Source organism: Octodon degus, unplaced genomic scaffold (assembly GCF_000260255.1).
Source record: "Octodon degus isolate 3935 unplaced genomic scaffold, OctDeg1.0 scaffold00060, whole genome shotgun sequence".
In the NCBI taxonomy this organism is placed as follows: domain Eukaryota; kingdom Metazoa; phylum Chordata; class Mammalia; order Rodentia; family Octodontidae; genus Octodon; species Octodon degus.
In genome coordinates, this window is record NW_004524636.1 from 6,477,119 (window position 1) to 6,489,751 (window position 12,633).

The 12,633-nt window shown below is 39.6% G+C and overlaps 1 pseudogene; it reads right to left on the reverse strand.

The window, feature by feature from the left end:
• Nucleotides 1–230: 230 nt before the first annotated feature.
• On the reverse strand, nucleotides 231–1,448 carry LOC101582715 (annotated as a pseudogene).
• Nucleotides 1,449–12,633: the final 11,185 nt, after the last annotated feature.

Below are 12,633 nucleotides of genomic sequence, written 5' to 3' on the forward strand. Positions count from 1 at the left end.
GTCCTGCTTCAAGGTTAACATTTTTATTGTAGTATTTCCTTTTAAAATTCATCCAAGACAAAAAAGAAAACAAAGACAATGGCCCCGGATGGAATGCACAATTATGTTTTAGTTTACAGCTCAAAGATCTTTCTTTTAATGGGAATTGTGATCTTGTTTTCAGCCATAAATGAAGGAGAAAAGATCTTGCCCTTTGAAGTTCTCAGGGGAGAGTGGGTGTCCATGTTAGTATGGGTGGATAAGATATGCTATCACTGTAGCGCTTCAAGGTTGGAATGGTCTTCCTGTCATGGTGGAAGCTGCCTGCGGCTACTGATATTAGTTCCAGATCTTGAAGAAGCTGTCCCAGGACCCTGTTGCCACAGCCATGCCATTATCAGTGACCCCCGGGCATGACGCAGTTGTCATGTCCAGCCAAGACACCTGCCCTGTCAGCTCCGAGGGCATCCCACACATTGCAGGTGAAGTCATCATATCCAGTGAGGAGGAGGCTCCCACTCTTGGAGAAAGAGATAGAGGTGATCCTGCATGTGATGCTGTCGTGGGAATAGGTCATGAGTGCCTGGTCTGCACGGAGGTCAAAGACCCTGAAGGTAGCATCATCTGAGCCGATGGCAAATGCAATGCCATTTGGAAAGAAGCAGATGGTGTTGATAGTGGACTCATGGCCAGTGAAGGTCTGCCGGCACATGCCTTCTCGGACATCCCAAGAGCTTAGCTGAGGCATCACAAGATGGGAGACAAAAAGTCTGGTATCGGGAGCCAGAGACAGGCTCATGACATCCCCAGTGTGTCCAGTAAATGTGGTTGTCTGCTGGCTAGTCTTGATATCCCACAGTGCACACAGTGTCTCCAAAGCTGGTGACAATCTGATTGTCATCCAGGAATCAGCAGCAGGACAGGTAGTCTGTGTGTCCTGCCAGCTCGTGGCTCACACGCATGTTCCATTCACGAGTCTTCAAATTGGAGATAGAGCAAATGTTGTCCACGCTGCCACAGGCTACGTAATTTCCAGAGGGGGCATAAGCATAGGTCATGACCAGGGGGAGCAAGGGGGAAGCCATAGACCTTGTTTGTGGTGCAGCTGTCCCAGATGAAGAGCTTCCCATCCTGCGAGGCGCTGACCAGGAGCCTAGAGTCTGTGCCCCAGTGCCTGGCATGGAACTTGGCCAGGTGCTCCCTCAAAATCCTCCTGCTGTGCATCTGCATTCTTCCCACTGGGCCGATGCTGTTTGTGACCTGTGAGAGAGTTGCAACTGCACATGCTTTCCGAGCGTCCCTCATCTGGCTCTTGAGCTGCTCGGCTTCCTGCCGTAACTGGTCAAGTTCGCTCATCCTCAGGTCCTAGTACTCTTGCCGCCGCCACAGAGAATCCCGGATCTCACCCTGCGCCCGCCTCCCTGCCGCCGTTTGGTGCTGTGCTCGCAGCCGGTGGGCAGAGCTGGTGAGGAGTCAGTCCGCGTGGCCGGCCGTACTAGGTCCCGCCCGCTGCCCTCACCCCCCCGGTCCTCCCCCCCGCCCCCGTGCCCGCAGCCGCAGTGGTCTGCCCCTCAGATGCCTCCAGCCATCCTTTTTTTATTATTATTATTTTAAAGTAAAATAAATAAATAAATAAATAAACCTCAAAACAATATAACAGGAGAGTAACAATGGTTAATACATTGTGTATTGTTATCTTTATTTATTCAGCGTACAAAATGTAGACATTTAACTGTCCAAACAGTATTAGCACAAAACTTCCTAATGAGATCCCAGTTGTTGATTCTTTGTAATATTTCCTATGAGATTGAGGTTTTGTTCCTAGTCTTTGTTTTCATCTATATCTTCAACAGTTTTGCTTATTCTATCCTACAGAAGAGGTAGTATTTTTGTATTAATATGTAGATCTTTGATTCACTTCCATTTTAATTTAGTGCAAGATGAAAGATATGGATCTAGGTTTACTCTTTAGTGTATGGAAACACAGTTTTCTTGCACAGTGTATTAAAGAGGCTGTCATTCTTCCAGTGAAAGTGTTTTGTTTCTTTGTCAAAGATAAGGTAGGTAGCTGAATGTGTTTGGCGTTGTTTCTGCATCTTCTAATCTGTTCCACTGATTATAGCTTCAAAAACTTGAAATACTTAGGAATCTGTCTAAAGAAGGAAGTAAAAGCCCTTCACATAAAAAGTCACAGTAATCTGAAAAAGGAAGTCAAAGAGGATATAAGAAAAGGGAAAAACAGCCCTTGTTTTTTGTAGGAGCCAGTACAGTGAAAATGGCCACACTCCCAAAGCTATTGCATATTGTTTTCTTTTCAGGCTCGAAATTACATATCCATCTGCTTCCACGGAAGTGACAGCCCCAGTGACATCTCAACTCTAAAGAGAAGAATACATGTGTCCTCTACAGGCAGAACCTTTCCTGTATTAGATTTATGATGTCAGTGGCAAGGCCAACCAAAGCAAAAGGGGGAAGATAGTAAAACCTAGTGACAGTGAAGGTCATTTGACTCCACTAACATTTGCCTATTTTAGATCCCAGATCCATTAACACATTTCTTGGGCTATAAAAATTCTATTATTTCTGGTATATCTGTCATTTAAAGTACTGAGGTAGAAATCAACTTGGCAAATTGTAGAGAGCAGAATCGCCAAGGACCTGTCCTGGAACAGCTCTCTATCTTAGGGAGGATTTATGCTGTACACAGTAGAGGGCCAGAACCATGAAAGGGCGCTTCTGGGACAGATGGGCAGAGAAGAGAGTCACCGGAGAAGGTTGAATATTGTCCTTAAGGAGAAAATACTAACTATGGTGTCTGTGCATTCACCCACGTGGTACCTACAAAGCATCTGCTCATCAGGCTGACTGCAGAATACGGGCAATGAGAGAAGCCCTAAGAGCACCTCCTTCCTTCAAGTCTCAGGAGCCTCCAGCTTTACCAAGTTGTGTAATCTGAAGGCTACCATATGAAAAAATTATGCTGAGAATGAATAAAAACATCATAAATGTTTCTTAAAATTCACAATCACTATTTAATCTAGTTGAGGCTAAAGTCTTAACTAGAAAGAATTTCTCTGAATGATGTAATGGCATTGGCCTTGACAATGGCCATTAGAATGACTTATATAGTTCTCCTGGAATGTTGATCAAACAGTGAAAAGCAAAGGGCGTTAATCTCCGTTATCTTTTCTAGTTCTGGGACTCTAATAACCATTTGGAGGTGGGGTCTGACTGCGTGAACTTCTGCTAAATGTTTTAGAAATAGTTGTTACTACTTCTCATGCATTTCCTGAAACAGAAATACCTTGAACATTTAGTCTTGCTATTTCTTTGCTCAAAACGTTGTTATTCATAGAAAAGCCATTCATTCTGCCTTAAAAATCCTATTTGGATTTATGTACTTGAATAATTGCTCTCATCAGTCATATAAAAGTCTGAAGATGTATGCAAAATTACTTACCAGTAGCTTAAATACTAAGCAACCAATCCCTCAAACCTCAGGACTTTAATAAAATGAAGGCTACAATGTCACAAATCTAGCCATATTTTTGATCTGTACCATTTTTAAGATAGAATTTCAATAAATATTATTCTTTTAACATGTCATAAATTCACTTCTCTAACGCTGCCATAACAGTCATAGTTTTATAGTTCTCAATTTCTGTGAATCTGTCCATCTTCAGCCATCCGTCTTCGCTTTCCCCAAATGCTCATAATAAATAATGCAGAACCTGACTTTTTAGTTTTTCCCAGACTTGGTTTCAGTTGAGGTTCTTATTTCTCTCTCCCCTTTATTTCAATTGTCTGCAAACATCACCCACAGGTCATTGTGATGTAGAAGTGGGATACTCACTTAAACCCTAAACAGAGGCATTGCTTTTTTTTTTTTTTTTTTTTTTTTCAAAACTGGGGCATTGTTTGGGAAGGTATGAACTCCTTGGCAATTTAAATTTATGATCAAACAGCAGCCTGGATGACATCTTGAGAGTTACCAGGAAGCTGTCATCTAAATGTTTTCTCAATAAGTTAAGCCCTGTGAAGAAAGACAGAGCGCTGCTGTTTGCCTGCCCCTGTAGTATTCTGCCGGTTACTTTTACAGCTACTTAGCTAGAAGCTGCACGACTTTAGCTCCTTGTTTCTTCTGAACAGTAGTGCACTGGGAGACATCCTTTTGTGTAGATAATAATACACTGCTTCAGACAGAGGAAATGCTCCTCTAGTAACCCTCTGCATGCGTTTGCTCCATATCTGTCTTGAAAAATTGAGCACAACAACAAAAGAACCAAGTATGAAACATGAGGCATTTGCCACCTTTGTCTCCTTCAACAGCAGAAGTAAATACACTCAATTTATTGTGTGTCCCTGCCCCAGATACTAACATAACCTCTTCCTCCCTCCTTCTCCCTCTCCATCACCCACATTCTTGCTTTCTTCTCTCTGTGTCTTTCTCTGTGTCTCTCAGTCTCCCTCTCTCCTTCTCTCTCTCTCTCTCTCTCTCTCTCTCTCTCTCTCTCTCTCTCTCTCTCTCTCTCTCTCTCTCTCTCTCTCTCTCTCTCTCTCCTAGTGATCTAATGATTGAACTTAGAACTTTTGCCCTGAAGCACATTCCTTTTCATTTTGAAACAGGGTCTCACTAAATTACTAAACTTCCTGGGCTGGACTAGTGCACTCCTTTCTCACTCTTCCAAAATGTTAGGATTACAAGTATGTGCTACCACATCTGACTTTTGTTTGTTAGCATCAGCTAACAGAGAAACACAAGAAAGGCTTAACTGTATGTGGATAGGTCAAAAACAAGGTTAAATTTAAGGCAAATGATGCACTATTTACTGTAGGCAGTTCTGGTAATGCTTAGACATCAAACCCAGTGATATAGGATTCTGCCAATCTTGGGCCATGCTAGAGAAGACTGGCCTCAGCCTTCACTACCTGCATAGGATTCCCCTTCAGAGTCAGACATCACAGCATCCTGAGAAGCAGAGAAACTCCCTCACAAAGAGCCATTGTCTATTATCCTTGCCTACATAGCTACAGACATTGCATTCAGGCCGCCCTTGAGTCCTCATCCCCAGGTTGGTGCCCAGTATTCTCCAAATGCTTGGGCCTGCCTCACGTGTAGATTTGCTTATAAGTCTTGGCTCACCCTGAACTCACTGAATGTCCTAAGACTTAAGCCCCCAGCAACCAAGAACTTCATGCAGAGGATGAAATTCATGTCTCACCTGAAATTTCTGTCCTCAGCCACACTTCTGCAATAGTCATTAGCAATACAGAGTGGGTTTTTAGAAAACTGATTATAAAAGTACCTGTTCTGACTGAAGGATATAGCTCAGTGGTCTAAGCACCTGCCTGGCAAGTGCAAGGACCCGATTTCAATCCCTAGTACTGCATGCCATCCCAGCTCTGGAACCCCAAGCATGTCATGCAGGCTACCTGGAACACTGGGTGTGCTGTACGGGGCCACCCAAACTGGGCATGGTGATGCATGCCTGTAATCCCAGCACTGGGGAAGCTGAGACAGGAGGAGCACTACAAGTCTGAACTGTGTAGCAAGATCCCATAACAATTAGATGAATAAATAAAAATTTAAACTTAAATATTAAAAAGGGCCTGTTCTAGGGAGCATGGCAGTGCCTCACACAGAGACACCTGAGTTCCCCCATAGCCTGGTGGTATGAACTTGCATAAGCTTTGTAGGCTTTTTTCCTCTGACTCCTTTCAGTTAGGATGACTTTGAGTTATTGAAATGACCTTGCTGCCAAGTGAGTCACAAACACCTGGAAACATACAGGCTTCAAAGGTGACAATGTGGTTTGCTTGAGAATGAAAGATTTCCTAAGATGGGGACAATTTTAATGTTAACAGCAGGACAGTCCCAAGCAAACCAGCCAGCTCATTACCCAATGCACCCACCCAACACCATCAGAGAACAGCCTTTAGCTAATGTGGGCTGCTCAGGAGCTCCATAGTCTAGCTCTGTTGCCTTACTTTGGGACAAATGCAAGTAAAACTATACCTTGGAGCTGTGCATAGGATCCACCTGAGGAGGGAATTGCCCTTGCATGATGTTTTCATTCTGTGTCTGGTTCTTCTTCTTTCATTTCTCCTCTCTCCTGGAAGTGTTCTTTTCATAATTTACTTCCTTAGACCACATCCTCTTCTCAGAAAAATGCTTCCTGGGTCGCCACCTAAGACCCTGCCTCTCCATCAGTATTAGAAAACAGAACTGAAGGGCACTCAACAGTGACAAACTTCACTCTAGCCAAACTTTCAGGCCTCCTCTCCTGAACCAAATCTGTCAAGAGTAACATTGGCAGGTGGAAAGATTCCTGTTCTGCTGTTTCCATAGCCTGCAGGTCACCTGAAGGTGACACTAGGGAGACAAAAAGAAGCAGGACAGATACAGAATTTAAGTAACAAAGCCAAATGATAAAGATGTGATTATTTCTTCATCAAGGGAAATCAGGGTATATTTTTTCCCAAATAAGACTAACGTCTCCGGTATGTTTTAAGAAAAGTAATCGGCTCTACTCTCATCATTAGTACAGTTACGTAATTGTTTACCTGGAAGTATTTTTCTGAAACTGTAACCCAGTAAAATACTAATCTGGGCAAGATTAATGCCTTCTTAAAAAAATATTTTAAAAGATCTCCTTCAGTGACTTGCTCTTTCTTTGACCCATCGAAGCTAATATATGACGAGGAGCAATTTGCAGTCATTTACCAAAAAGCAATAATAGTAATAATAAGGTAGCTCTATATCCTGCGTGTTTGATTTAAGGAAAAGCATTTCCCTTTCAGGGCCCGAGAATGTACAAGGTTCAAACAAAGTGCGGGCGCTAACGCGCAGACCGCCTTCCTGCGCGGGGCCCCTGCACAGAATGACTTCATTCAGGGCTGCCGCTCGCGCATGGAAAGTGTGGGTAAAAAAATCCCACAGAGTTCAGACGACCTTTTCCTAACTTTCAGGTTTTTTCCCCTTGTTTGTCTTTCAGGTCTAAGCCAGGGATAACATAAATATTCATCAGCTGATATTTGCAGTAGCTGTGAAGTTATGAATGAGGCCAGGCGGCCTCCTTCCTACCCGTCCACGGAATGGCAGCTTCTCCCAGCCAAAGGACACTTTCTGAAATCCCCGAAGTGTACTCGTAGGCTTTTCAAATTGAGTCTTTTTTCCCCCTTTAATGCTCAAAGCAGAAATGCTGTCTGCCTAATGTTTACCCTGGGATTACAGAAGAAGAAAAAGAAAAACATCACTTCGCCAGGCTTTAAACTTTCAGATGCCTTGACGTAACAGGCAAATGTGTTAGCAGCTCAAAATATTGGTAGTATATATCAATGGCTAGGCCTGCTGTAGGTTTCTTTTTTATATCAAATACCAGACAGATACCTGGGGCATTTATTGTATGAAGAACAGAGAAATTCACCATAGCTTTGATCTCATCCTTCTGCTTTGTTAATTATCTGGACAGGTGTTAGATGTTGGAAAACACTTTTGAATTTAAAAAAAAAATAACTTCAAACAGGTCCTCAATGTTGAGACTTTAAAAAAATAAAATAAAAAAGAAGTGGTGCCTGACATCGGCCGTGGGATGGAGCTCATTTTTCTGTAATCCAGATTTCCGACAATTCACTCTTTCAGGATCTGAAATCTTTTCATCTTTCAGGGTCTTACTGAAATAAATAGAAAGTTAACTGTGGATGTAAACAGAAGCAAAAGAAAGTGTGTTAACAACCCACAGATGTTCATCAAAGAATCATCGGTGGTTAATAAATAAAACATGTTTTTGTACAGGGTAAGTGTACTGATGTACAACATTTTCATTTTCACTTTGCTTGTTTGTGTATTTTGTTCAAGACTGTAGAAATGTTGCCTATGGTATAAATTAATTGGATAGATCTAGAATTTGAAGATCATTTGTAAATTTTATTACGAGTGCCATACGTGGAAAGTTTTTCCTGGAAATGTTCTGTATTTATGAATTTTAAATCACAATTACAGTTTAAGATCTCTCATAATCCCTGTTCTGTATTGTTTTTGGGTTTATCCCTCTTACCCATACCTGACAGTGGAAATAATTATTCAAACCACCAAGTCAGAGAGATGCAGAACAGGGTCTCAGGTGTTCAAATAAGCACCAGATCCCAGGTTGGCAAGAATCCTACCTGGAACAGATACCCATGTCTGTATTCCAGTCTCTGTCTCCATCCTGGAATCTAACTTTGCCAAGACCAGAATGGGAGCCAAAGGCAAGGGCTCAACTATATTCTCCCCGGCTCCAGCTTGTACCAGAACAAGGCCTGGTGGAGAATTACGGGAGTGAGCCAAAGGCAATGACCTTCTGCAGAAACAACTGGACAGTAGACAGGGGTGGTCAATGGTCACACATGCCCAGAGACGTTTGGAAGTCTAGTTGAATCAAGGCGAGAAAACCTTTCCTGTCCCTCTACACTTTGTTCACTATTGAGCATTATGACCTGGAAATAGAAGAGAGAAAAATTAATGACTAATCTCTCTGTGAAACTCATGTTTTCAAATTATATCAGGTGAGGATATCAAAATTATCCCAGTTAGATACAAATCACTCTTACACTGTTAGGCAAGAAAGTAACCTAATTCAATAGTGACCCTTAAAATTTTTTCCTACAAATGATTCTATCATTCAATCTTGAAGACCAAAAGAAAATTCTTTCATTGGTTTTCTTAGTTTTAATTGTTTTTAGAAGATTGTCAACATGTTAAAGACCACTAACTTTGCACTACACTGACTTCTCTAAAAATTCTGGCTGATCCCATAAATAACTCACTTTTTCAAGTACACAGTAAATTTTTCAACAGGACAAGAGGATTTCAGACCAGTTTGGGCATGTTATAACTGCATTTCACGTCATCCCATTATAATGACCCATGTAATTTATAGTACAAATTAGGAGATTTCAAGAGAAAATTGGGATGATTAATTCTTCTGGGAGAATAAGGATGACACTGGTACGGTTGTAGGTCACTGGAACACTGTATTCCAGCTGATTCTTTCTTTTGCCTCCATCCCTAATTTTGTTTTCTGGACAAGGTGTGTATCCCTAAAGAAATGAAATGGTGTCTTGAATGTTGATCATAGCTATACAAATTATGATTAACATAAAATCAATATACAAGGTGTGATAAAAACATAGTATGTGCTTAAATTTTAAAATGTTATTATAGTAAAAGCTACATTGCCATAAATCTCCCTTAAAACATTGCCCTGTTTCAAATACAGTTGTCCACCATTCTTGCCATTTTCTGAAGCCTTTATGAGAGCCCTTTTTTGTGTTTTTAGTTGTGCTGTCATGGCTGCCTCAGTTTCCTGAGCCGATTGAAACTGCTTATCTTTCACGCCAACACTGAGTTTAAGGAAGAGCCAGAGGTCACAGGGCACAAGAGCCGGTAAGTGAGGTGGAAGAGGCCACAGCGCCATGTTGCTAAGGACCTGCCTTTCAGTTGGGTGGATCTTGGTGTCATCATTCATTACATTTTTGGCAATTCTTCATAAAAACACAACACTAGAGTTCCAGAACTGTTTCACAATGGGCCCAGAAGGGTAAAATAAGTACAGTTGACATGAGGGGCACAAATGGCAATCTCTTACTGACAAAATTTTTAATTTAAATATTCACTGTATGTTTTTGGTTGGCCCTTTTCTAGAATTTTGAGGTCACTTGTGAAATATCATCTTTAAATCTTCTTCCTGATGACTTTTGTGATATTTAAAGCATAATACATAATTACCATGTACTCTGCCAAAAAGGAGGCTTATATTACATGGATAGAAATAGACCATTAAATGAGTAGATACTTTATTTCTATCGCTCCTAAGAAACTTCTTAGTTGGCTCTGGGGAACTGATGATGTTTTCTATACTGAAGTATACTCTCAGTTTCTGATAGTAGAATCAAAACGATTTAGAAAGTACAAAGCGGCTTCAACAATGTCCATGAGGCCAATATCTATAAGCAGAAAAAAGCACTCTTGAAGATAAGTAGAACTAACACATCTGTGTGAAATTTGAGGGTTCCATCAAACCAGTTGGTTTCCAACTTTGCTGTGGTGAATTTTTCTGTATATTTGTTGAAGAGACAACATATCTCTCATTACAGTTTTTCAGCATTGTAATGTGGGAAATACTGTGAAAATTATTGACTATAAAAGAATTACTTGGGAGTTCCCATGTACTACTTAACAGATTGGCGCGAATATCATTTTAAGGATTTGTAAAAACAAATTTTTGCCTCTCTTTCAGCTAAACTTTGATTAATGTTGTTATTAAAACTTATCAATTATCTCTAGCACTCCTACTGGTTTACAGATCTTGGGTAAGTCATAAATATTCTAGGTCAGTTAGAATTCTAGTTCTTTACTATATTATTTGGACACATACACACACTATTTATAATAAATATCCATTTTAAGACAACATAGCTTAATAGCAAATAGGTCTTATCAAACCAAAAGATTCAATTTTAAGTTTATGTAATTAAATTAGTTACTTCAAGAACAAAGCAGCCGAGAAGTTAAATTTTCAATAGCAAGCACATTCCTTTTGGGATAACATGTTAAATTTCCATCTAGCTTTCTGTGGTCTCTAACTGACAGTATTGTTCTCGATCACTGACTGGGGGCTGAACAAACAAAATAAGACTCTGCTCACATTGAGACTCAAGTCAGTTCTCTACAAGCATCTCAAATCCCAGTGATATGATTCTCTGCCTATGAGGCATTATACTATAAAGATCAAAGAACAAACACATTTGTCCTTTACTGTCCACTATGAATTAATTCCAGGATCCCCTAGATAGTAAATTTCATAGATATTTAAGTCCTTCATATAAAACACAGGGTATCAAGTTGAATTTGAATTAGAGGTAAGTTTTTAGGATCTATCTAAAACACTAAAAGAGAAACATATATTTATCCTAAAACATTTCATTGTTTCAGCCAGGGACATCTACTATTTGGTTCATGGAAAGCTCTCCATACTGGAAAAAAAATTATTTCTTTTCTTTTCTCTACATGACAATAGTTAAGACCCACAATTATCCCACATTCATATGGTATCTTTCCTTCCTGACCACAAATGATTGGTCAGGAATAGGTAAGCAGTCTGGCTCATGTTCTGTTCTCTGATAATCATGAGATGAACTACAATGACAGAATGAATTTTCCTTAACAGAATCAGCAGATAAGCCCTGGGGAGATGAAGCCTCTATAATGGAACACTTCCCACGTGCCTCATCAAAAGGTAGATGTAGGTCAATAGTAAAAATCTGAAAGCCAACATTTTGGAGGGACAACGGTAAAAACTGAGTAAGTTCTTGTGGCTTTCAAGATGAGATTCCAAAGTGCCAACAGCACCAATGTTCGTCCCAAAGCTTGGTGGTTCTAACTCATAGTAACTCTTTTCCTTGATTTAGTTCAAGTTCTATTTTGTTCTTTCTGATACAGCATCATGAGTTATAAAATCTCAGTGCTGGCCCCCCCAGGGCATGCTGAGACAGTGATTGAGACTGGGAGTGGTGGCTTACACCTGTAAGCCCAGCGCTTGGGAGGGTGAAAACAGGAGGATAACTATGAGTTCAATCTGTGTAGTAAGACACTGTAGACCCTGTATTAAATACATAAAAAATAGAAAAGTTTTAAAAATAAATAAATAAAATCTCAATGGGACATTGTCCATGCTACTTAAGCAAAAATTACTTTTCTCACAAAGACTAAAGTATTACTACTATTTTTAAGAATTAACTCTTACAAAATTGCAATGCAGCACATACCTTTACTTAACTTATGTGGCCTCTGAACCCTTTATTCAAAGCATGGGGCACAGGATGGTTCATGGAGAACACATGAATAACGCCTTACCATATAATCCAACATATTCCAAGCAACTTCAAAATATGACTGAAATTCTAATAACTGATAGTCTTTACTAAACATTTGAAATCAAAGAAAGTTAAAATGGTAGAACTCTACACAAAAATCATTCTCCTTACTATTATAACAGCTTATTATTCCTTTATTACTGAAAACCTAATACAACTGTACAGTAGTGGTTTATGATCATACTCATGTATAAAATATATTTCCTTAAAACTTTCCATTAAATATTACAATTTTAAATTTATTCAATTTCTTATATGTAATTGCTATATTTGATTCTAAGCATATATTAGTTATTCTTTTAAAAGCCTGCATAAAAAAATTTTAAAAATCATAACTAATGTTCATCAATTAATTTAACAAACATTAATTGAAAACCTACAATTTTTTGCCATAATATTATTGATAAACAAATAGCAATGAGACAGTTTCAAATCAAATCAGTAGGACAGTTTCAATAATTAACACACTGCATACATTCTTCTTAGTGTTTAATTGCTGTACAAGATGCAGACTTGACATCTTATATACAAACACCATTAGAACAAATCATTCTATTCATTAACAGAATGTAACTATATATCTATCGTAACCACCCTGAATACACAGATACAAAATGGACATCCATCTGTAAACCCTTTTTTTGTTAAAATCCATTATTTGAATATTATAGGTGTGTAAACTCAGCAAAATATTCTAAAAGAGCCCAGTAGCCCATAATAGTATTGGGTCTTCCACTT